Source organism: Gymnogyps californianus, chromosome 5, assembly GCF_018139145.2.
Source record: "Gymnogyps californianus isolate 813 chromosome 5, ASM1813914v2, whole genome shotgun sequence".
NCBI lineage: Eukaryota > Metazoa > Chordata > Aves > Accipitriformes > Cathartidae > Gymnogyps > Gymnogyps californianus.
In genome coordinates, this window is record NC_059475.1 from 67,284,993 (window position 1) to 67,309,929 (window position 24,937).

At 44.5% G+C, this 24,937-nt stretch overlaps 1 protein-coding gene across 1 annotated transcript in view; it reads right to left on the reverse strand.

Annotated features, from left to right (window-relative positions):
• Positions 1 to 24,411, reverse strand: part of FBXO34 (F-box protein 34) — a 40,154-nt gene extending 15,743 nt beyond the window's left edge. Inside the window, 2 exon segments of the mRNA XM_050897313.1 lie at positions 9,876 to 9,954; positions 24,368 to 24,411. The gene's annotated coding sequence lies outside the window, so the exon portion shown is untranslated.
• Positions 24,412 to 24,937: the final 526 nt, after the last annotated feature.

Here is a 24,937-nt window from a genome sequence, read left to right on the forward strand (position 1 = left end):
CAACTTAGGAGCATGAAGAGATGCAAAGGTTAATAACTACAATCAGATGAGATTCTCCGAGTCCTGCTGAACTGCAGTTTGGCCTTTTCACCTGCACCAGGAGGCTACGGGAGCCACCACAGACATCGTTTGCCTTGTGAAACCTTGTGCGCCCAGCTTCCCCTCTGTTTGATGGTCAAAAGGTGTAACTTCGCATAGATCTGATGTTATCTAATCTAAAAGCAATAAAGCTGCCACAGGGGCTCCAGCTGGAATAAATGGCAGGGGAGCTTCCTGTGTCTACTTACGCACCAAAACCTGCTGATACCACTTCTAGGCACCAGGAACCAGAGCTGGCCAAGCAGCAGGACCTCGTTACCATTGCCCTTGGCTCATTTCGCCACCAAATGCACTCCAGCCCTTCTCAAAGCTCCACCAAGCTCCCATCCGTACTCTGTACCCTGGATAACACCAGATGGAGCAGTTATTTAACTGAAATCTGAAGATTCCCACAAATTTGAGCTTGGGCATCCATGTCAGCAGGGAGCACACGGACGCTCCGCAACACTGCGCAACCCCACAGCCATTTCAGTCACTGCAATTCCTGCTGTGCTGGGGTCTCACCCCTCTCTTCCTCCCAGCCCTTTTACACCTTCCCCTTTATCAGCACTGGTTCCTGTCCGATTTCTCACCTGAAGCAGCTCAAGGAGCTGAACTAGGAGAAAATTAACCCAGAAGAGGTCAGCTTCCTGAACCCACTTACTCCTGGACCTGGCAGGCACTAGCAAAGCCTGGTGGGATGAGGTTCTCAGCAACTCAGACTGGACTTAGCTGTCTCAAATCCACACTTTGAATCGTGCTGGGAAAGGTGTCTGCCACAAAGTGGTTTTTAGCTTCTTTCAAGTCAGTGGAAAGGAACACTTCTGAATGCACAGTGTGCAAAATATACAGTGTTTCAGAAGCGGAGAAACGAGCGTGTAGGGCTCCAAGGCAACGTTTGACTCTTCACTGCTATCAAATAGTGCTACTTGCTGTACCGATAAGCATATGAAATGCTTATTCTAATGAAGCACTACAGGGAGAACCTGTCTTCCTTCCACGATCATGTCAATAAAAGCATTAAAGGCTTCAAATTTGTAGCTCTCATGCTTTCTCTCCTCTAGGCGTGGTTAGCGTTGGAAGGACTAAGTCATCCCCTCTCTCCTCAAAAGGAAAATCTCAGAAGGGAAAAAGAAAATAAAGAAAAGATAAGCTTTGCTGCACCTTGTTAATCCTGTATTTTAATACTGGGTAAAAAAAATAGCACAAGTGTTTCCCTCATTGAACTATTCCTGAAAGGTTTCAGCTGTCTTGCACAATTTGGGTAAGGACATCATCAACTGGGAAGAAGTTAAGAACTGGCTCATCAGATTTGTTCTGCTTGATCCAAGAGGAAAAGAAAAAACAGTAAATCCCTTACTTGCCAATGCTGCTGCAGCGCTGGTGACAAACGTGCCCAGATCACACATCACTCCGCTTTCTAGAAAGCTACTTTGGCACTCCTTGCCACCACATAATCTATCATGTGCCCCGAATGATAAATAGGGGGTAGCTAAACAACCCTGAGCAGGGCTACAGCTGCTGCATCCTCGGGTTATGGGGTATGGGTAAAGATACTCACTGTAACGCTGCACATTCGAGGCCACGTGATCCATGAGCCACGTCTGAATTATTTAGTGTATAAGACTAGATTTGTTTTGCAATGCAGATTCTGAATTAATGAAAGCTCAGCTGAAAGGCTACTTTCTTGGGGCGAGGGGAAGGAGAAAGCTTCCAGAAGCCTTCCTATTATAGAAGCAATAGAGCTGGTTCCAAAAATAGTAGAGAAGCACTCCCAGAGCTCTGGAGACGTTGTGCCCTCGTTTTGCAAGGCTGAGGTCTCGCTGGATTGCTCCTGTACATGCAAAGAACGGTAGAAACAACTGCAAGATGCAGAACTAAAATTAAAGGGGAGTTTTAGGACAAACACCAGAGACAGAAATCCAGACAGCCTACATGAAAGAGATCAGCTTGAATGCCGATAGAGAGCCAACCTGTCCCCCTTTAGAAAAAGCCAGTTAAAACCAGCACGAAGAATCCCATCTTTTTCAAGAACGCAACGTTCGTTTGCTAAAGAAGATCCTTATTATTATTACAACACTGACGTGGCAGATTAGGATTGTCAGCAATAATTTCATCACCCTGTTTCGCCTGTGGACATTAGGGATCCTGGCTGGAGAGGTCCACTTGACTCATTTTGGCACACATTTGGTAGATTGTTTTTTGCTGCGACAGCTAACAAATTGACCCTCACATGGCCTGCCTGACAGTAATTACTCACTAGTTAGCCCATAATAGTTAGTGATCCAACAGCATGGCATAACAACCCACTCCAATGCTTAAAATTAAAGTTTCCTTTGCTGTTTTGTGGCAGCTCTTACAACACAGTGAAAATAAACCCATTTGCGATATCTTCGAATCTATGTGCTCCAGCATAGGACTGGCTATTTTATTGGCATATACTGACAAAGTAAAAAGTCAGCAGGAAACCAAAAAGCTCATACTTGACACTAGATAGGCAAGAAGTCCCCCTGCACCGTGGCACACAATACACAGTAATAATTGCTTCTGTACATCTCTCCCTGGGGTATTAAGTGGCTTCTAAAGTAGAAGAGCAAAAGTACAGCTAACTTCTAAATACTCAGTAAATCAATAAATATAGTTCCTTCTTCAGAACTTTGCTAGTAAGGAAAACCCCACAGCAGGTGACCCAATGTTAAACACTAAATTTATCAGCCTTGAAACTTAATTCACTGAATTAAATATGGCTTTAACTGGTTCATATGGCTCTAACTGGTTTGGACCAGCCTTTGGGATAACAGTTCTCCTTTTACACAGACCGCCCCATATACCCTAATCACAGGTCCAGCCCTAAACAGTTTAGCAGAATAAGGGATAATTCATTTTTTTTTTATTTTTGTGGCATCTTAACCTTTTGGTTAAAGGGTATCTTGTGGATTTCTCTGTCCTATACCACTGTGGATACCTTCCCAACAAAACCCAGGCACCAAAAATACCAAGACTCAAAGCAGAAAGACCTAATTTTGTCCACATGGATTCATTCCGCCAATCCCTTGCAGAGTCGAGAAGTTATAATATTCACTAGGCATCTCCAAAGCACCAAATTCTTCCTAAGGGTCTCCAAAATCAAATTCAACAATCAGAAGCCATGCTCAGCAATACAAACACTAAATATAACAATACTCAAAAAAGTTTTAGAAGTAACTGTGCCATTATTTGCAAGTATTTCTGTAATTCAAAATGCCCAAATTTTTCTGTCATACTCCTGAATCCACCGTTTTCACATACTAGCATCTTCCACAATTTTTTGCATCAATGTCTCATGATTTGTCATGAAATCTTAAATCCTTTCAAATTTTTGTTTAAACTAGGACACTGCTGATGCCCTGACTTCATGCTTTCAGAGAAAACTATCTTTCATCTTGCAAGGATAATGTAAAAATGCTGAACTCTGCAATTTCAAATTTATACATCAGCAGTTTACAAAAAACATTCTGCTTTGCAAACTTAGGAAAACAGTTATACTAAGTATACCCAACTTCAGGACAGATTTCATGTAAAAGGAAGCTCAAACTACTTTTCACAGAACATTTTATAACAAAGTGCATCATTACATCTGCTGAGGACAGAAAAATTCCAACAGAACAGATTCATTAGGAGCATCTAAAAACAACCCACCCACCCACAAACAAGACACACCACCACCCACACCCTCTCAACAAGCTCTGGATTCACTGGTCTTTCCAGTGCTATCTTATAAAGCAAAACAAAAAGCCCCCAAAGAACAGGCTACAATCCAAGACCAATAGTGTCAGGTTCTAACACGGCCTCTGCAGGAGGAGGTCATGGCTGCCCCAGGCCCTTTCCAGCCGGCTCCACCATGACCCACCACAGAACATAGCTCAGCCCGTCAGCCAAGCAACTGGCACCACTGCGGAAACATATTTAAGAAAGGGCAAAAGACACCCAACAGAGAGAGGAGGGGGGAAAAAACCCACCAAGGTCAGAGAATGATAGGGAGGAGGTGCTCCGTGGCAGGGCAGGTAATCCCCTGCAGCAAAACGGGAGAGGAACGGTGTTGGTTTAATGTTTATCTTTGTTTCTCACTACTCAAATCTATTTTAACTGGCAATAATTTTGTTTTGTTTTGTTTTGTCCACAACAGTAATCAGTAATGTCCCTGACTTTATCTCGACCTTTAAGCTCTCTAAGCCTATTCCCCCCAGTGCCACTGAGGAGGGGAGTGAGCAAGCAGCTGGGTGGGCGTTTGGCTGTTGGCCAAGGCTAACTCACCACACAACTTCTCACAAAATCTAAAGAAATTAAAGTTATTCTGACTCTGCCGTTAAGTGCTGGTGCTGTTTAACTGACACCGCACACAAGAATCATACATTTTCAATTAGGCTGCACATGAAAGGCTGCCAATCTTCACTCTTCATTAGAAGATTAACCTGTCATGGTGTCAGAGACATTTGCTCACTACAGGCAGGATGAGGCCCCATCATTTCAATCCAGCAGCATATTTTTTGCCTACCATCGTGCATTGCATTAGCGTCTCTCCAACAGCTCCAGGCCTGCAGCATGAAGTCATACACGTGCATGGCAAGGAAATGAGGCAGCAGGGTGTCAAAGCCAGCAAAATAAAGATGTAACCCAAACCAGTGACAGAAGGAATAACACAGCAATGCAGATGAGACTCGCAATGGCACTTGGCACAACGTCGCGATCAAAGCGGCCCCCCTAGTTATCCATCATACAAAACTAGGCACTTGCAGCCATCACGCGGCAGAGCTCGTCCAAGCACATACAGCTCAGCAGGAGCAGGCACACGGACGAAACAGTGCATCAGTGAGCGGAGCTGGGGCCACACAAATGCAGGTGAATGATCCAGGAAACAGCATCTGGATGCAGAGGATGTTTCTCACCACTAAACTGCTTTGCAGCTTGAAAACCACAGAACCTGCTCAAAGAGACCAGAGAGACTTCTGAACACTCAAAAGCACAGGCATGTGACCAGTGACACGCTATGGCTAAATTGCTTAAGATGAAGACAGAAAGCAGGCAAGAGTACACGCTAAAAACCTTTCCCAGCCAAAGTATCTGCTTGGTTTTACACGAATTCTTAAAAGAACATCATACACAGAACATCTTCTGCTGAACTAACTCAGCTACAGACAAGCTTGGGTTTTTGGCAGGTAAACTGCAGGAGAGACCAGCATTAAATACAGTATTTTTTTTCATGATTGTTTCAAAAGGCTGTTTAAAATCTAAGCCAATTTTGAAACCTACCAATTCCATGGATCTTTAATCTTTTTTTGGCTACATTTTTAAAGATTTTTTTCCATTAGTAACTCAGAGTTACTTGAAGTAAAGAATACTTTTACATTTTCAGAGCTTTGTAGTTGATACACCTAGCAACTAACACAATTAAATTTTCAGAAATTCCAAGCATAGCACGAATTCTGCTGTAATTCATTTTTTAAAGAAAAAAGAAAGGCCTCAAAACAGCATCTAGATTTCAGTAAAGGATAGCTTCTGCACACTTAAGTGCCTTGTTAACTATGAGAACTTTCGCTGCAAATCTTTCCCTTTTCATTTTTCATCTTCAAAATTCAGTAACACAGGCCTACAACAGGACACCAGAAATAATTCTGGTGCAATGCTTTCCAGGTTAATGACCATTTTAGAAGTATGAACTTTTCTAAAAGTTCACTTGAAAACATCAGATTCAGGTTTGTTTCACAAAACTTTTAGACTTATTAATGAAAAAAAAAAAGCTTTATAAGCAAGACAGGAAAGGAAAAAATATATGTATTGCTATCTAACTCAGTATTCCCCGCTGCTCTCCCCCCCAGTACAATCAATATTCTCTTTTCAGGGTTTCCTCCTCTTGGACAAAATGGAGAAAATATGAGTAAGAACCACCAAATCACCAAGAAACTAAGCAGAAAATAAGGTACCCACAACTGTGTTTTAAAAAGGATGGTTTAAGTGAATCAGATTTTGAGCTGGGGATTGTTACTTTACTGTGAAAATACTCAGCACATTTTTAGGCTCCCCAGCGGAGCCGCTGGTGGGAGCACACCATACAGCAGAAGACCATAACCTTACAAATCAAACATGCCAGTTCCAGAGCTCCTTCTCACCATGCTGGCTTTCGTCAACAAATTGCTACCAAATCCCTCTCCCAAAAGCTGGCTGAAGTTTGCTAGCCTGAAAACTAAGTTACCGAAGTAATCACCAAGCCCCATCAGCTTGATCTCTCACCATTTAACATCCCTTACTGATTCTCTATGAGTACGCAGGAAAGTTTCAAACAGCTCCCTCAAGAAAGTAAGTTTCAAGTCTTAATTTTTCCATTCTGAGCCATCCCTGCACTATTTCATAGCTCTGATAATTGTACCACTGACTAACCTCCAACTGGGAATAGCTGTTTTTATCATCACTATTAAAAACAGTCCTCACACTGTTAGGAATCTGGAAACTCGTTGTAGCCGCATCCCACCCTTCGGCCTCTCAAAACACTACAGAGCAATGAAACTATGTGCTGAAACCAGAGGATCCCTGTGCTGAACAACTCCTGTAATTTCTGGGTAATTACAAGCAAAAGCAGCCATGAAGGTTTGGTTATTGATTTTAGAGGGGCAAGTGGCATGAGATCTTAGAAAGTCAAAGTGAACTTACAGTTTTCCATACTGGACTGGGAAAATTAAATTATTTTTAGAAATGTAGCAGTGATGTGCATGTTAAAAAGCCTCACACATTCACCTAGTTTTGTAGGGTTTGTGTTTTTTCAAAAAGTGAAAAGATTTACCTGCAGTTTTCCTTTCCTAAAACCACATTATCTTGGTTTTTACACCTTAGCCAGAAGAGTGACTGACAGCTCTCAGAGACGTAGCAAGATGCAAAAAAACAAGAGTTGAAAGGAGAGTGGATTTAAAAAACAGCTTTTAATTATCTGAAGGTACAGTTGCCAAGTAGGCAGCAAAGAGGTTGTGCACCACATACAGATGGGAAAATTCCCCCAGGTTTATTTTACACTCAATTACAGTGGATTAACCTATTAGTAAAAGCAAAATATAGGTTTTTTTTCAATGCAAGTTTCAACAACTTGAAAAATCACTGCTACTCGTACTTTGATACACAGGATCAGCAACCTGTTTTATCACACTTCCAGTCATCACAGTCCATAAACACACCCTAAAAGTAACCTCTCCCTCTGTTTTAATGCTTCTTCTGTCATTATTTCCTTCTCAGGGAATGGCATCCCTCTTAGCTTCCTGCTTGAGTATCATTTTATACATCCATTAAGATTATTTTTTTATTGTTGGTAAAGAGAAGCATCAAACACCTCCAAACTCTTTTACACACACCGTTGCACAAACTTAGAGGTGCTTATATTATTCACTTCTGCCTCTGTGAGATGCCATCATACAAGGTTTTTGTCAAACAGAAAAGCATCACAGCACTGAAGAGCAGCTTTCCAGGATCCCTATGCTAAATACTGGGTGTGCCTACTTTTGTTTGGTATCAAGTTCCTTCTGCTGGCTCCGCTGCAAGAGCAAACTACATGGATAGTTAAGTTTTTCCCCACCTCCAAAAACATTTGTTCCTAAGTTCTCCAGACTTCCTTCCCCTTTACCGTATCGCAAAGCCTCCCTTTTTAGCAAGGCTGCCTTCTTGATAGTCCATCACTATTATCTTCGTGTTCACTGCAGAGCAGTGTGAATCACTGAATCTTGCAGAGCTTCCAGTCCTTTTAGCTCAAGGCCAGGCACTGAATTCAAGCATCCTGATTTAGTGAGAGGGTTGTTAAACTCCTTCCCTGCCTCTTTTTTAACACTCTACAGCTTCCTGTCCTGGGAGGCAACCAAACTGCCGTAAGACATGCCAGTTTCTGTTAAATATCCTCAATTCCTGTGACACTGAACATTTAAAACAATTGTTACTTCCAAATCTTGCACTGTAACAGCTTTAATTCCACAAAGTGCAGAGATGAGCAAAAATTGCTTCAGCACGAAGGAGTTTTAGTTGGTTATTCGCTGAATCCCACAGCATTTCAAGTTAACATTCAGGCTTGGCACGACCAACCATCCGCTCAAACACACAGCACAATGTCACCCCTAAAAACCCCACTGTTCAACCTAAAGGCACTTTTTTTATTTTAAGGGTGCGTCAGCTGCTAACTGAAAGTGGGAACGCTTCATTTAGCACACACACTTGTTAAACTGCTCACAGCATGCAAATAAAATACCGCATTGTGCAAAAGTCATTCAGTCTCCCCATCCGTAGATATGAGCAATGGAACCATGTCCAGGAAAGAGAAACTTGGAACAACATGCAAATATTTCAGTCCCTTATTCCCAACATTCACATACCACGCTAAAGCCCACATCCCTGTCATGCCGAGGGGTGACCATGTTGAGAATCTGCTGTACGTAATGGGTGGGAAAACGACCATTATCTGTCTTGCCCCAGTACTGCACCCTTTTATTTGTAGTTATTACTGCAAACTGCTTTTTTTTTTTCCAGACAATGGTTGTGTTATTATAGGTACCTTCATGCCGTGCCAAAGCACATACACACAGCAATTCAGAACAATCAGCCTTGTTTTCATGGGAGCAAAGGTTGCAGCCAAATGAAATGGGTGGAGATCACATTAAACAATCTTGGAATCTGCTAATAGGATATAGGAAAATGTGACCATAATGCAGATGCAGAGCTCCCCTTTCACCTTCCAATGTTATGGATAAAATAAAAGCTTTGGAAAACCAATTAAACTGTTTGAACAACATTAAGCAAGTCGAAGTGTTCTCAGTGTGCTTACAAGACCACTGAGAACTTCTTTAAAATCAAAACAAAAAAGTGCCCTTTCAAAGCTCTGAAACCAGAGAGCAAGTTTCCCCACCCCAGAAGACCACCTGTTTAAAAGATATAGGATACCTGCAAGATGTCTGCTTATCCACAGTAAAGAGAAGCTCATCACGACGACTGTTCCTGTCTTAAAGACATGATCAGCCCCTCCTCTGTCTAAGAGGGGAATTTTCATACTGAAGCACCTTGCTTGGTCAGCTGTAACCTGCATTCCCCTTGTTTGCTTTTGAGATGTGCATTAGTCAGCTTTCTCCTTCACAAATCTGATCGTGCCTCTGCATGATCATGCACTGAAGTCATGTCCTTGAGTCTGTGACATCAGTCTGTTGCCATGGTAATGTACAGGGCAGTCCAAAATTCAGTATTATGGCATCACTGCGGGATCAGACAGCAGAGCAAGCCAACGCCTGAGAGCTGGTTAATGCAGCACAAACAGCTAAGACATTTCAATCTAAATGTTAAAGTGTAACTGCACTTTATCATGATATTCTTCATAAATACGGCTAGAAGCCTCTCGTCAAGAAAGGCGATCCAGAAGGTCATTAAGTTGAAGACAAACAGGCAAGCCATCATGCGTCACTAAAAAGAAGGGCAATATGTTTCCAAGGACGGCCACCAAGTATGAAGAAAGCTTAGTTCAGCTCTCTGAATAGAAACCACCATCTGTTCCTAAGGCAACACCAGACCTGCCTAAAGAGACTGTTCACAGAGAAACAGGGATGGCCCCTTGGCACCCTGGATCAAGCGCTGGGTTGCACGCAGTTTTTCTGGAAATCAGACCGGAGTGTCACAGCAATGTTACCTCCTTGGAAGAGACAGCATTACCCAAGACATGGTTCTTCAATTTTGAGCTTCGAAGCAAAGATCAGTGCATCATTAACCCAATCTGTAACAAAGCCATGTAGTTAAAAAAAGGGTGGTACCTTCAAAGAGTTGTTATTCCATGTAGGGTTAGACATTACAGTTCTGTAGGTTCCTTGCACACTCATGAGAATGGCATTTCTGAAGAGCAAAAGGGAAAGAAAAAGGAAATTAGTGACACGGTAACGGTGTTACAGCTACTAACCAGCTCTTAAAACCCAAAAGATCCCGTTTGCCCAGTGCAAAGGGCATGCGGGAACAACAATCAATGCACTGCTGACATGTGGAGCACCACCAATTTGAGCAGGTCTTCAGTGCCGACTGACTGAGTACACCCCGAAAAGAGTCCAGCAACTACAGTCGAAGGCAGCTGCCCTGCCACAGGGAGAAGTCCCGCTGGGTGGCTGGGCAGAAGCTGCTTTGGCATCGTGGGAGCCCAGGCTGCAGGGACAGCAAAGAGGAGAGACCACAAAGCTCTCAGTAGCCATGCTGGACTCCTTTCTTTACCTGTTCCATTCTCATCAAGCACATGTGTTTAGGGGTCTGGGTGTGGATTCCCAGTCACTGCTCTAACACTCAAATTCCTCAACACCCTTGAGCGCCATTGCTTTTGTGTGTTCAGCCTCCGCATAAACCCAGCCACTCCCCATACACTTGACTAGTTTCAGTTCACCTCCTTCCGCTTTCTCTTATTAATCCATACGTCTCCTGTAACTCACCGAACACTTCCTTCTGCAAAGCTGACCTCCATCCTTCCTATAACCTCAGACGCACCCACAATTTCTTAACAGTGCCATTAACAAGCTGCAGGCACAACAAGGAACATTTCATGTTCTCTACACGGATGTAACCCTCACCCTCTCCTAACCCCTCCACCCAGGTCCCTGGCTATAATTACCCCATGCCTCATTATCTAATACCGAACACAAGCCTTGGGGCTGGGAACCATTGTTTATTTGTCTCTGCAATGCCACACACCCCAGTGGTGTTGTATAAATAAATTCCACAACCTGTTTGAGCCTGAGCTTGATTCAGACCTGAATTATACCAGTTTCTAAATGACTGGTGCAAATACCCTCACTTGCTCCCTGCTCACTTTAGCAATACCAGCTTACGCCATCAGCCACCATAGGCAGCTCCAGTGCCAAACATCACGACAGCTAATTGCTCCTGTGGACCACAACTGAAGAGAAAACAAAACTTAAATCCCTCCACTTTTAAATACAAATTGCAAATTATAAAGAGAAGAAGAGACAGGCAAGAGGCACGCTCCTCTCAGCATGAGGACACCTGAAGGACAAGTTCCACATGCCAATGTCACCTCTCAGCCACCAAAGCACCCAGGCTTTGCCCCAACCTCAGCCCTTAAACACCCAGCAGGTTACCCAGTTGCAAATCTGAAGTACCACGGAGCCTGAGATTCTGGAGGCAACTTTAAGCCAAATGGATTTCAAGGCAAAATAAAGCCAGCAGGCTTCATCTCCATGGAGCTCCTGCAACATAACATAGGCTGAACAAGTTACTCAGGGCAGAGGTCTTTCTTAGTAGTACTACCTAGTAAATTCAGATTAAAGTCACACAGCTTTTTCCCCTCCCTCACATAAAGATCGGATGCTATCCAGCCCTAAGGAATCAATCCAGCTTGGGCAATAGGGAAAACTTGCTCACAGCTACATGACACCACACAATCTACAGGATTGCGGCCCTTCAGGTACTCATTAAACTTCTTCCCCAGAAAAGTCTCCAGGACTGGATAATTTGCCCTCAGTTCACTTTCTACAGTCAAGATGGACCATAACTAAGCGCTGGATATTGAAGCACACGAGTAGCCCCAGTGTACCCATCCCAGCTCACAAGCACACCAACGCAAAGACCTGCGGACACCCATTATCTACCCTCCCAGTCATGTGTGCCAATTCAAGCAACCGTACATTGCTTCAGAGCAGCGATCAAACCCCCAAGCCAAACACAAGAAAGAGAGGAAGGAAGTACTGAGGCACGCTTCAACCATTAAGAGGTAAACAAAGGACGGAGAAGAGCCAAGGCTGGGTGGCTGCTGTGGAAGCTTGGTTAACAAACTTCAAGAGTGGAAGCGGAGCATGGGGAAGGCAACTCACCATCCCAAATGGTCACAAGAGCCTTCTCAACTTGCACAGACCCAAGGGCAATTCCAAAAATACTAAGCACAGTGCTGGGAAGGCAAACAGACCATTCTGAGACGTAGGATTAGCTTTCTTACTGGAGAAAGGGAACACAACCGCACACAACCATTCAACAACTAACAAAGCAGAATCCAGCACCGTGGGTTTGAGACATCTGTGAGAGACGCCATCTTATCAGCCAGCAGTCCACCTCAGCACAAAAGATTCCAAGCTCTTGCTCTAAGCCATGGTGTTTACCCTCATTATAAGCACACAGGTGGAGGAGCTTTGCCCACTCGTAGGAAGGAGCTGTGCTTTGCAGACCCTTCCTCACTACCCAGCTGAACCTTCTGTCCACAGGCGAGTCCCTTTCCACCTATATTATCCTCAGAGCAGCTTGGCCAGCACGAGAGAAAGTTATCGCAGCCCATCCTTTAGCTTCTTTCCCCTACAAAGGCAAGGCCCCGACCTCTTTTAAGGCAGCAGCCGGGCACCCATGTTACCACACCAGACTCACGTGGCCTACAACCTTCTCCCAAGGAAACTGGCAAAGCGCACGCTGGGTCAACCTCCCCAGCGGGCTGTGGGTCAGGCAGCCCTGCTGCCAGGTAACACTCCAGGCTTGAACCTAGTTTTTATTTAGGCAATACCCAATCCAGCCTGCCAGCTTCCTGCCCCTGCACTATCAGTGGCTAAAAATGGATGCAGGAGTCTGATCAGCTACTGATTTTCACAGGAAAAAAGTATTTTCCCCTATACAAATAAATAAATACCTCCTTAAAAAAAGGTGATGCAGTTCATCTTATTAAAAGAATCCATATTGTTCTTATCAAAGCATGGATCCACTCCAGTGGATGATGCACAGGCCAGTTCGCAAAGCATGTTTGGGTCTTTCCCTCTGAAAGCCACCCTATAAATGTAAGGCCTGACTAAGGGGCCTCGTACTCTTTAATTCTTTGAAATTCACCATCACTTCACTTTAAGTTATTCCAAGAGCTTAATGCTGCAGTTGGATCCATACTGAGTCGCTCTACATCATCAACCCCATCGGCCCAGTTACAACCAACACAACCAAGCCCAAACTTACAAAAACTATCAACATTAAAAAAGCATATTATATTCTCTTTCCCCAAGACATTTTACCTGTCAACAACTATCTTAGTGGGTTACCATCCTCCCATCACCCTGACTTGAATTACCGTGCTTACAGCAAAAGGCAGTGAGAGCCAAGAGCACTCTGCCTGGAGTCCAAGCAGAGCTTGCAAGAACAGACCCCCTTTGGGGCAGCGACAGTTGAGTTCAATTTAATGTGAAAACAAACTACTTTTCCATTCAAGTCAAAAGCAGAGACAAAGAACTGTATGTGGCTCAGACTGCACAGTCAGCTGTCTTTTTAGGAATAGATCAGATTTAACAGTTCTATTGCAGTCCAGAAAAAGTTAGCCTGACAAGAGTTTAAGCTTTGCCCAGTACTATGCTATGCAAAATCCAGGCACTTGTCTGCAGTGCTCTCACAGCCTTAAGGCAGGACCTCAAAATCATCATCACGATCAACATCAGCTCCAAGAAGGTATTTTATCAGAATTCAGCCTGATGCATGAATGCACTTTTATCCCATTTCAAAAGAAAGACAAAAACCCTCTCTGGAGCTCTGCCCAATAATTCTCTTTTGCATCATATGCGTTGCATATAACACCATTTCTACACCAGGGAACTGAAACTACGCAATTCTGCTACAGCCTCGTCAACGTGACCGCTCTCACCGCAGGGACTCGTATTCTGAAGCAGCAGACTTCGTAGCAGAGGTGTGCTGAGGCTGTTTTACTTGACTATTCAGGGCCTAATGTAGACAGAGAAACTAATTAACATGTATCACTACGGAAAGCAAATATAATCTAAATGTTCATTGGTTTATATCTAAACCCTTTGAGACATCTAACGTCAAAGCTAAACAGACCTTCGCCTGGCAAACTACTTGGAGAGCCTTCAGCGGAAGCTGCCAGGTAAGGGAATGCAGTATTTTAACGTATTTTTGCTACATACACTGGAGACACACCTCTAACATGCACAAAGCCCAGAGAAGCATCATGACAGCTGCAAAAACAACTTTGTCCTGGCTAGCATTTACATAATGAAATTACAGTTTCACTCCAGGGAAAAAGGAAAAAGCACTTAAGTTTTGTTTAGATTAAAGTGCTGCAAGCCACGCCACTTATCTACTATCAGAGCAGATTGCAGGGCTGCTCCAATGATTATTCAGTAATGAAGTAACTGGAATTGGAAGGTATGCAATTAGTCCCATCTCCTCCCCCCCACCCCCCCCAAAAGAAAAAAAAACAGCACAGACATTATCACCTCTCCCTTTAGCTCTGCTACCCTGATCACTTAAAATACCTACAAAGTGATGTAGGGCTGTCGCTTACCACCTGCTAACAAGCCTGGCTTGGCCCTGACTGGCAGCAAAGGTGATATTCTCAGCATGCCCCCAGAATAAAGTTACTGGTTTACTTAATGGGGTGTTTTCTCAAGTACCCACACACACATATAAAGCTTAACATGCCTGCATTTAGCTATTCCAGTAAAAGCACAGCACTTTTCAGAGGAAAAAAGCACTGCTGTTCCTACTAGCTTTAAGTTAAAGCATCTCTCACTAATCCTCCTGGGCACGACCACTGTGAAGTGAACATATTAAACTCAGGACACAGGTATCGCTTGCTGGCACTCTGTCTAGCTTTACTGACTCCAGCCTGAAAACACTGGCTCATTTTACCTGAGCAATTTGCACTCTACGTTCCCTTGAAGAGTTGCACTTTATGTTTCTAAAGTGGTATACACAGCTTCCTCCATAACTATGGCTAATATATGGAACATGCAGAAAGGCCCCAGACACCCCAAAGCCAAATGGCAACTCACAGTAAGTCCCTGCTTCCAAACTGCAATTCTGATAAAATACATGTTGACATTTATTCATGCTCAAAAGCTCACTCATCCTCCCCTCCACCCCAGCGATACCAGTTGGTCTAATTAAAGACATGCCTTCTCCCAACAGCCTCTGCCTCACATATACCCCAGTAAAGTTTCTCTGTCTGTGATCACCCACTTCTACATTTACTTTTTTTTTTTTTTTTTTTTTTTTTTTTAAATCTCTAGGTTTCTTCAAATGGAAAGCAGCCTGACAGACTCCTCGGTCCTTAACTGCCTTTGCTCTGCCTGGATGGCCACCTGATGAAAAACAATTCCTTGCTGGTATGCTGTGACCCAAGTAACACAAGGGAGGACTGGGGGACAGGGGGGATTCCCCTAGCCCTAAAAAAAGAATTAAAAAAAACCTTACAACCAATATTAATGCAACTAACAACATCAATGAACTTGCTCTGTATAGCTCCACTATGGATGCAACAATTTTACACTCAGATTAAGTTTCTTGACTTTTTTCCGAGTTAAGTTCTTCCCAACCTCTTAAAAATGTTTTCCCAAAGACGACTGGGACATCCCTGCAAGACACTCTGGTGCCTTCACTTCCTTGGATTCAGTCAGGCCAGGGATAAAGCTGTGTTAACTTCACAAAATCCATGCACAACCCTTTCCTCACTGGCTACATCTACTGATCCAAAAGAGGAAAAAAAGGGGGGGGGGGGGGGGAACCCTTTTAAGGCAAGAACAGTATGCAGAATGCTGCAGAGACATTTGCTACAAAGATATGTAAACTACTACTGTTTATCCTACAATTTACCGCAAAGCCTACAGCTGACACATCAGCGGACACCATTTTAACAATCCCATAAGCTGTTAAAGCCTAACAAAGCAATCATTAGGAAAACTGGTTTAGTCCACTGTTGGTGGCATCCCATGCACCATCCGTGGAGGGAGCATGACTCAAATTGCTCTGAGCTCCCGTTCGCAGCACAGGCTGTAAAGCTGCATTAAAAGAGAACTCCCAGTAACTTGTACCAAAGCCACGTCTCCAACGGCTTCTGCTGTGAGACAAATTCAAAGCAAGTTATTATACATTTTAATATGACTACATCTGCAGTCCTACTGCATCTAAAAAAAATCCATAAGCATTCTAAGAGAAACACAGGGATTTTTTTCTTAATGCCATGGAAGACAGATTCATTGCTACCAGTAATCCTCCCACAGCCCGAATTTCAGAAGTGGTAGCAGATTTACTTAGATTTCAGATGCATAAACAAGCACTCTGCATCACTTCATTCATGTGTTTATTAAGATAAAGTTACCTCATTAAAAAAAAATGGTAGAGTGCCATCCTTCTTTAGAAAGGAAATTAAAGGAAAAAACTGCAAGAAACCAACAGTCTGTCCCACACAATGGCAAGCTCTGGTGCCCTGATGGTTAAATCGAGGTCTAGAAACCCATTTCCAGAGGACGGGCTTTACTTAAAGGTTTGGGGGTTTTTTTAGAGTTGACTTACGAAGTGACATTTGTCTCAAGCTACCATGGCCTTGCACACCCTGACTGTTCAGCAGTGGATTGCCCGGGGCACAAACGTCCTACGCAGGGACAGCCCTCCGCTCCCCAGGACAGGGACACGTGCAGGCAGTCAAGAAGGCAAATGAATGAGAAATTGCAGTCAGCGTGACAGGCGGCACGATACCAAAGCAAGAGCAGCCTAATAGCAGGCGAATAAGGGGTAGCTTTGCCTCTATGTTTAACAGGGAGCTTCTCTCAACCTCAGGATCAGGACAGGAGGAAGCACAAAAGGTTTGCAGATATAAATACATTAAGACCGCAGTCCCAATGCCTCCAAGAGTGGAGGCTTCATGATGGAACAGATTTTTACGCTTTGCAATAAAGACTTAGGTGAGGCAAAGTTCAGAACAAAGACCTCAATGAAGAGCGTTATAAATCAAAAGGGAACTGGCTTGCCTCTGGAAGCCCATGAGCTGGTGAACACAAAACCCAATTCAACACTAGCTACTATCACTCAATACACAGCAAGTCCTGTTTGAACTCAAGAGTCCAAACTCCTTTTTAAAATATAGCCTCCAGTATGACACATTGCAGAAAGCCAAACCACAGGCACAAGCCATGAGTTAGTCTTTGAAGTTTAGATACAACAGAAAATTATTTCACCTACCTAGATGCAGAGGGATAGCTGCTGCCTTTGATGCTACAAGAAATTTTGGTCTTAAACTGCCCAAGGACTTCCAATTGCTTGCTGGGCTGCAGAGTGGCAACACCCAAGCCTACACATACACACGAACATAATTATGCCTGGTCTAGACTTGGAAATAAAAATAAAAAAATCTTTTCAGTGATGTTAGCATGCAAAGAAAATAATAGCATGTACAAAGAAATCTCTAGAGTGACTTATGAACAAGATTTTATGCTTGGCTTTCTGCCAATTAGAGAGGAATTAGAGAGCCTAGCAATATAATCCTGTTCATCCCAAGGAAGAAACTGCATTCTTAAGAGATCAACGGAATAAGAGGGAGGAGGAAAGAGGGACAAAGACACGGGACTGCAATTGCACATAGCAAAATAGGAAGTTTCTGATGGTACTGAGACAGAAAGCAGACTAAGACCATAACGCAGAAAGAATAGCTCCGATTTAAAACTAATCCAGTCTATTGCATCCAAAAGAAAATTAGCCAGTAAATAACAGCATTCCAATAAAGCAGACAGGATTTTTTAATATAAAATTCCAACCGTTTTAATATTTTACAGATTATACGCCTCCACTGACTGCCAACTAGCAAAATCAGTAAAAGGAGGAGGTCACAAGAACAAAAGCAAACCAAATGGAAAAGGCATTGCTAGACACCTTGAGAGGCTGAAAATGTGTCAAAACCCAGCCTTTTAGTAAGAGAGAACATTTAGTAGCTGTCTGCAATGATGATTTTATATCCAAACTCTTTGGAGCTTAAGAATTCACATCATGAGACCAGCTTTTAGCAGAATTAGGACCAGACTTGACATGCCCCAGTTTCCCCAAGGTTACTTTTTGAAAACCATCTACACTTAAAATATTTCAAGCACTCTTCTCACACTGCAGAACAACCAAAACCTAACTTCTAATTTTACTGTTTTAGCATTCATTTCACAAGAAGTTAATTTCACTTTTTTTTATTTGAATGACAGAAAGAATTTTGCATTAGATTGCAAGTTGAGAGTTACTAGAAATAGCAGCAAGCTGCTGTATATATATAAAGTAATTGCAAGGAGGGGAAAAAAACGTTACTGAAGCTTACTAAATCAAAGCTTGTAAAACACCAAAAACACAAAATGAACTAGAAGTAGCTTAGGAGTTGCTAGGGATGTTTAAAGTTAATAAAATTCTAAATTAAATGGCTGCCGCTTGGAAATTTGCATAATTTTTTGGCAAACCTAAAGTTCATACATAGTAATTAGCACAGCAAAAAGCACGTCCCAAATAAGTGAAGTTAGCCTTGCTCTTATTTTTCCAGCAGACGGAATTAGCTGCGTGTGAAGTTATTTTTTTGCAATTGGAGATTAAACATATTATCCTGAATACCAATTCTGCAAGTACAGCATATTGGATACATGCATACGTGGTATCAGGAATATGCAAAAACCAGTCTGAATTCTTCTTTTCCATCATTCTGAACAGGACACTACAGAGGCTGGAGGAGGGTTTACATATTTAAGACTTCATTTTTCAAACCGATTGCCTATCTACCAACAATTTAGCTGAAACAAGTTCTCTCAAAGTACATTAGCGTTAATAGTCCAAACAAGTTTTTCCAAAGAAAAATGTCTGCCTTGACTAAAAATACATCCTCTTGATGTGCTAATTGACAGATCACAAAAAGTCATCCAAACTGCAAGTTCAAACAACATGCATAAACTGAAAGTCTCCAGTTTTTGCCCATTACTTCTCCAAAACCTGGTTTACAGGCGTATCCATCATATATTGTATTTCACATACTGTAACGCACAAATCCACCTTTTCCGTTCCTATTACTGATTTGCCACTTAGTTCATGCTTAAAAAGATACAGCCTTCTCCTAAGCCCTGCAATTCTCAAGTTACCTACAGCAATGTGCTGAGCAATGGCTGAACCTTGCGTGTGCCCTTGACCAAAATACTCCACCTGCGTTCCACATTCTGAATTTAGTTTCTCTTAAGCACTCTAGCCAAGAGCTGCCCCAGTATAGCAAGTTACACTCAAAGACATTGAAAGACCCAGCAACTTTTCTCAGTTGTTTGCCTGCCTTAACCTTGGTATCTGTATTGTGCTTATAGAAGCACGATCCATAAAGAGGGATGTCAATGCATGCATCCAGTTTAGGGGGCACCCACCTAGGAGCATCCAACCTCCTACTGCGAGCACCTGAGAAGGTGCACGGAGGTCAACCAAAACCACAGTTACTGCACTCATCGTGAAGAGAGAGGATAGGTTTCTTCTTGTGCAGTACAGGCACCAGCTTCCAAACAGAAAAGTGGTGAAAAGTGAAAACAAGCTACAAGTCTTGCTACACAAACATTGCTTTGTAACTCCAGGTAGCCCAGAAAAGGCTTCCAGAGCCTGTGCGTGCTACAAAAAGAACCTAAAACTTAGATAACTAAAAGGAACATAGAGAGGGGAAAGCAAAGTTTAACTCTAATTTAAAAGTCAAGTAAGTGAGTGACACACTGGATTGAATACTATTAACCAAAACTGTGCAAATTAGAAGTAGATGTACTGAAAGCAGTAGAAACCCTGCCCGAAAGAAAACGAGAATTCTTATACAAAAATACTTCTGTGGCCAAATGAAATACTGAGTTTAAGTAAGAAAGCAAGCACTTAAATCTATCGTGCTCTTTTCTCCCCCCCCTTCTCAACTAGGGAGTCTCATTTATCTCAAAGCAATCAAAAGAAAACACTTCGATTTTTAGAGTGAGAAAAGCTGCAGAAATGAAAGCCCTGTCTGGTACGAGCAAGCAATATTTGAGAAATCAAAAGGAGATTCTCCAAGTTAGGGGAAGAATGAAAACAGTTCTGAATAATTTACTTTGCATAGCCCAGTTCCTGCCAAAACAGTTCTGTAAATCCCATGGTAGTTCAGATAATTTCCATTCTTAGAACAAAAAAGTTAGATCGAACATTAGCAACATTAATTGTGTGATATGACCTGAATGATGCAAGAACAAGTAGTTAAGTGAACCACAACATCTGCTGAATTTTTAATCACTAGTTGTTTTGCTGCAAGGCAGAAGAACATTGTATATTAGCTTCCAAGCACTGTACAGAATGGTACATTAGGACAGCAAGATTTTAACTGGCAGAAATTCAGCCTCCGTGCTACATAAATGCCATTACTTTGCTATGAACTGCAGACATGGCAGCTTCTAAAGCAGGATTTTTTTTTTTTAAATCACATGGAAAAGAGTGCTATTCTCTGCACCCCAAGATACCAGTCAGCCATTTCTGAATATAATTTATTTTTTAAAAAGCTGACATTTTCTTAACAGCCACTTATGCGTCCCTCTGTAGTGTATTTTTACTCTCAAAACAGCATTAAGTAGTCATGTGGCTGCCCAGCAGCAACTCACTATGAAAGAGGTAGTTGAACCTCCCATGTGTAGGAAGGTGATCTATGTAAACATCCATATTACCTCTGTACTGCAACAGGAGATGCAACTGCAACATTTAGGCATACCTGAGCTATATTTAATCCATCGGCCTCCAATACCCATTGCAATGATGCTGCAGACACCTAGCTTTTACCATGAACTTGCTGTCCAAGTGAGTACCATTGATGTGAGTCGCATAAGCCCACGCTATACCTATACGAGCCAGTCCTGCTGTGATTTCTCTGCGTTTGATACCCAAAATAGCTAGATTAAAACCAACCACCATGCCTACAGTGGTAAATACATCTCCAACTATGTCTAGGCATAAAACTGCAACAGCAGGATTAGCAAGTGATACAGCAGATATTCCCCTTCCACAACAAGGCAAAAAGGAAAAGTTATTTGGGGAATAAACACAAATTACAAATACAAATCCTACAACTATATCCAGAATCTGCACTATGGGCAATGACCCCAATTCATGGGGAGCAGGAGGGGAAATGACATTAAAAAAAAAAGTCTGTCACACTGACTTTAATAGATTCTAACTTTAATAAGCTAATAGAATCAAAATAGCTTAGAAAACAAAACCAGTAAAACATGGTACAAATAAAAACTGAGCAGCCACACATACCAAAGCAGCATTCCTGTGCTCTCCTTACTGCAGAGCTTACAAAGCTGGTAAGTTGATGATCTCTAACCAGAAACTTTCACTCAACTAAGATCTCCTTCAAAAGCTTAAATGTATGGATAGGAACATCTAGTAATACAACCAATGACCAAATAATCCACAAGAGCCAAAAAAGGCAGCAGGCAGGGACAAGACAGATGCATGCTTCCAAAGCTACATTATCTTTAATCATACGCTTAGGACCAGTTCTATGTTTTCCTTAGACTCAACTACCAGGTACAAGAAAAGCTGCCATCTTATCTGAAACCAGGTATCAAACCTGCAACGGGAATGCTGAAATATGCTATCTATATCTGCTGGTAATAAAGCAACTGGTGTTTGAGGATTATACCGAATTGCTTGTTTTGTTATGCCACAGGGCAGCAAGAACTGAAAATAACATGTTACGATGAATGTGTTGACACCTTGAACCTCAGGGACAGTTAGTACCTAGGTAGTATTGTGTGTCTACTACACAGTATTCAACTTCACAGCACCAGAAATTGACCTCGGCACCTCTGTACCCCAAAACCACAGCCCTTCCTGGCACAGGAACCACAGCCAGTCTCTGTGAACACACGCTCTCGCTGCTATTCAAGCCGGCGGAGAGCTTACCAACACTGTGGTACACGTCCACAGCACGCTACAAGACAAGCTTCCAGTTTTAAAGGACACAGAAAGATGTTTTATACGCCTATAAGAAAATTAGCTGCAGCTTAGCACTTGACAAGTCACTCCACTTCTTCACGATCCTTATCTAAATGGAGAAAAGATTTTTAAAGAGCATTTAGTGCAAGTGAAACGTACAGAGCTTCCTCCTCAACCTCTACTCATTCTCCAATTAAGTACGAAAGAGACAACTTACTCATATGGGGCGTGCAAGATGATTTTAAGACACTGGTATTAAATCAAATCCCACAACTTTTCACACCTATTAAAATGGAACTTTGTCATTAGAAGGGGAGATTTTGATAAGCACGACGCAATTAACAGACACCGTCTTTGTTACCAGGCTGCTCGTGGTGAAGCCCAAGCTCCTTGACATTCCATTTCTCTCCCTCAAAGACTCTGTGCTACAGCAAATTTATGTTTTTAGCTTGTAAGAGGAGAATTGGGCATGTTACCTTCAAAATCAGTCAATAAGGCTCTTTCACTCAGGCCCGGGGAAGGCGGGTGGCTGCTGGAAAGCAATACAAGGCACTCCCTTCCCCCTCCCCTCAGGACCCAAAACCGCTGCATTCAAAACACTCCCATCCCCTGCAGCAAGGGATTAGCCATTTATTAAAAAGGAATCAAAACACTGTAAAAGGCTTCCAGTTAAGATTTCAAGGACAAAAAAAAAAAACCCCAACGTAACACTGGTGCAACTAGAGTCAAATTAGGAATTCTTCTGTGCACTGAAGAACAAGTAGCTCAAATGTAAGCAGGATGTCATTTGTCCGGACGATGCTGATCAAACAGCTCAAAAGGAGAACAGAACCAGATTTTTTTTTTTTTAGTCAGTCATTTTGCTGCCTCCACGTTAAGCAGTAACAACATTAACAACCTACAGGCATTTACGAGTTTAGACTTTGGACTTCCAAAACAACTGCCTACCTCCACGCTTATTTTTTTTTGGCTCTTCTCTAGGGGTGACAGACGATTACAATGGCCAATTATGTAAAACCTTTCATCCAAGAAAACACGAAGCACTACGCAAACACTCATTAAGACTCGCGACTCGAGTCTGTGCCGGGCGCTTAGCCGGTTTCAAAGCTAGCCTGGATATCTCAAGCTACCAAAACTGGATATCGAGAGCTACGGCACAGCCAAGATAGCATGCAGCGCAGCAGGGTTAACCACTTGAGTATTTACACAGCTTCGCAGGCGGGTTTTACAACCCGCAACGAAGCCCGAGCTGCTGTGGCTGTGCTTTACAGCCCCATCCAACCCGGTTATTTAAAAGCAGAGCAGAGAGATGTACGCTGCTGTTGGGCGTTGTACAAAGCACCTCGCAGGACAAGCGTCAGACCCACTTCTCTGGCTGATACAAGTAGATTTTTTCCGACTGGAAGCCACACGGCGCAAGTCAATAACCTCGGTTTACTGAAGAAATTAAAAGCTATGCTTATTGTTTCGAGTAAGGCCTTGGAGGAAGTAATTTTGAGAGGAAATCACTTCCACCGTAAGTGTACTTTTAACCTTTCCTTAGGTTCTTACACCATCCCCACGCAAACGCATTATTAGAAGTATTATCTACGATATCTAATAATGATTAAAGCTTTCTTTTTGGATCACTGTTTATGTTTACCGAGCTTCACAATCCTTCCCCCGAAAAGGCTGATAGATGTATGAAGCACGGGGTAAGCCGTGCAGAAAAACACGATCAGGAAGTGACAGTACTTAGAAGATCAAAATTTGGGGAAAAAATACGTGGGTTGTTTCACTGGTTTTTTTTAAAGAAGAAACCCTGCGTGCTTGCCCGCAGGCCCACGAAGAGACCGTGACCCGCAAAAAGCAGGGGGGTTAGGACGCCCCCCACACTCCTCGAAACCCCCGCCCCGGCGCGCTGCCCTCAGCCACGCGTGGGTCGGCCGCGCGGGGCGATCGCGTTATGCAACAGCTGGGGAAGAGAGATTCTCCGCGACCCGCACGCCTGACCTAGGCCGTGCGAAGGGGACGGGACCCGGCACCCACGGAGCGGTCCTTCCCCCCCCCACCATCACCACCACCACCGCCGCAGCGGGCTCACGCTGTCAGACCCGCCGGGCCGGGCCCGCCGGGAGGCGGGAAGGCCACGGGAGCGTTGCCAGCGTTGCCGGGGAGCGGGCACAACGGGGGAAGCGCAATAAAACCCCCAGAGAGGCGGCCGCCTCCGACACCGCGGCTCCCCGGCACGGGAGAAGGGTGCCGGCGCCGAGGGAAACACCGGGAATAAAATAAAATAAACCCGAGAGGGGACGGCCGGCGGCGGGGAGGCGCCGCGCCGGGGGAGCGAGGAGGCCCGGTGCCCTCCGCGGGGCCCGGCGCCACGCAGCTCCGTCCGGCGGGCGGCCAGCGGCCCCTCAGCGGCCCCCGGAGCCGCCATGGCCGGCCGGGAGAGCGGGCGGTGCGTGCGGGGCCTGCTCGCCGCCCACCTGCCCGCCCCGGCCCGCGGCCCCGCGCCGAGTCAAGCCGAGCCGAACCGAGCGGCGGCCCCGGCCCCGCCGCGCTGCGAGAAGCCTACCCGGAGCGAGGCCGGCCGCGCTCCCGCGGGGAGGAGGGGGCGTCCCGGCGGCGGCGAGCTGCGCGGAGCCGCCAAGCTGGGCTCGGCGCGGAGCGGCCGGATTCCCTCCTGCGGCCAGCCGCGGCGGCGGGAGGGGCCGCACCGGCCGCGCCAATCCGCGCCCGGGGCGGGGCGGGGCGGGCCCGGTCCCGCCGGGGAGGGCCCCGGCACCGGCGACCGCCTCCGCGCCGTGCCAGGCACCGCTCGCCCCGCTGAGCCAGGCACCGCAGGGCGGGCAGCTCCGAGCGCGGGGGTCGGGGGCCCGACTCGGGTCTCCTCAGGTCCGTAGTTCTCCTCACGGCCCCGAGGCTCCCCTCCGCCTTTCCCGGGCCCGGAGCTCTCCCCAGGGCCGCAGCGGTGTCCTCACAGGCCCGGGGGGTCCCGGCCGGCAGGTTCAAGGCCAGGGACGTTTCAAGGCGGACCCCGGTGCTGGGAACCGGCAGGGTCGAGGCCTCCCCGTAGTCCCCAGCGGTGGCAGGCGTGGGGCCCCCGCAGCCTTGCTCGCCCTGGTGTCTCCAGGCTTGGACCTTA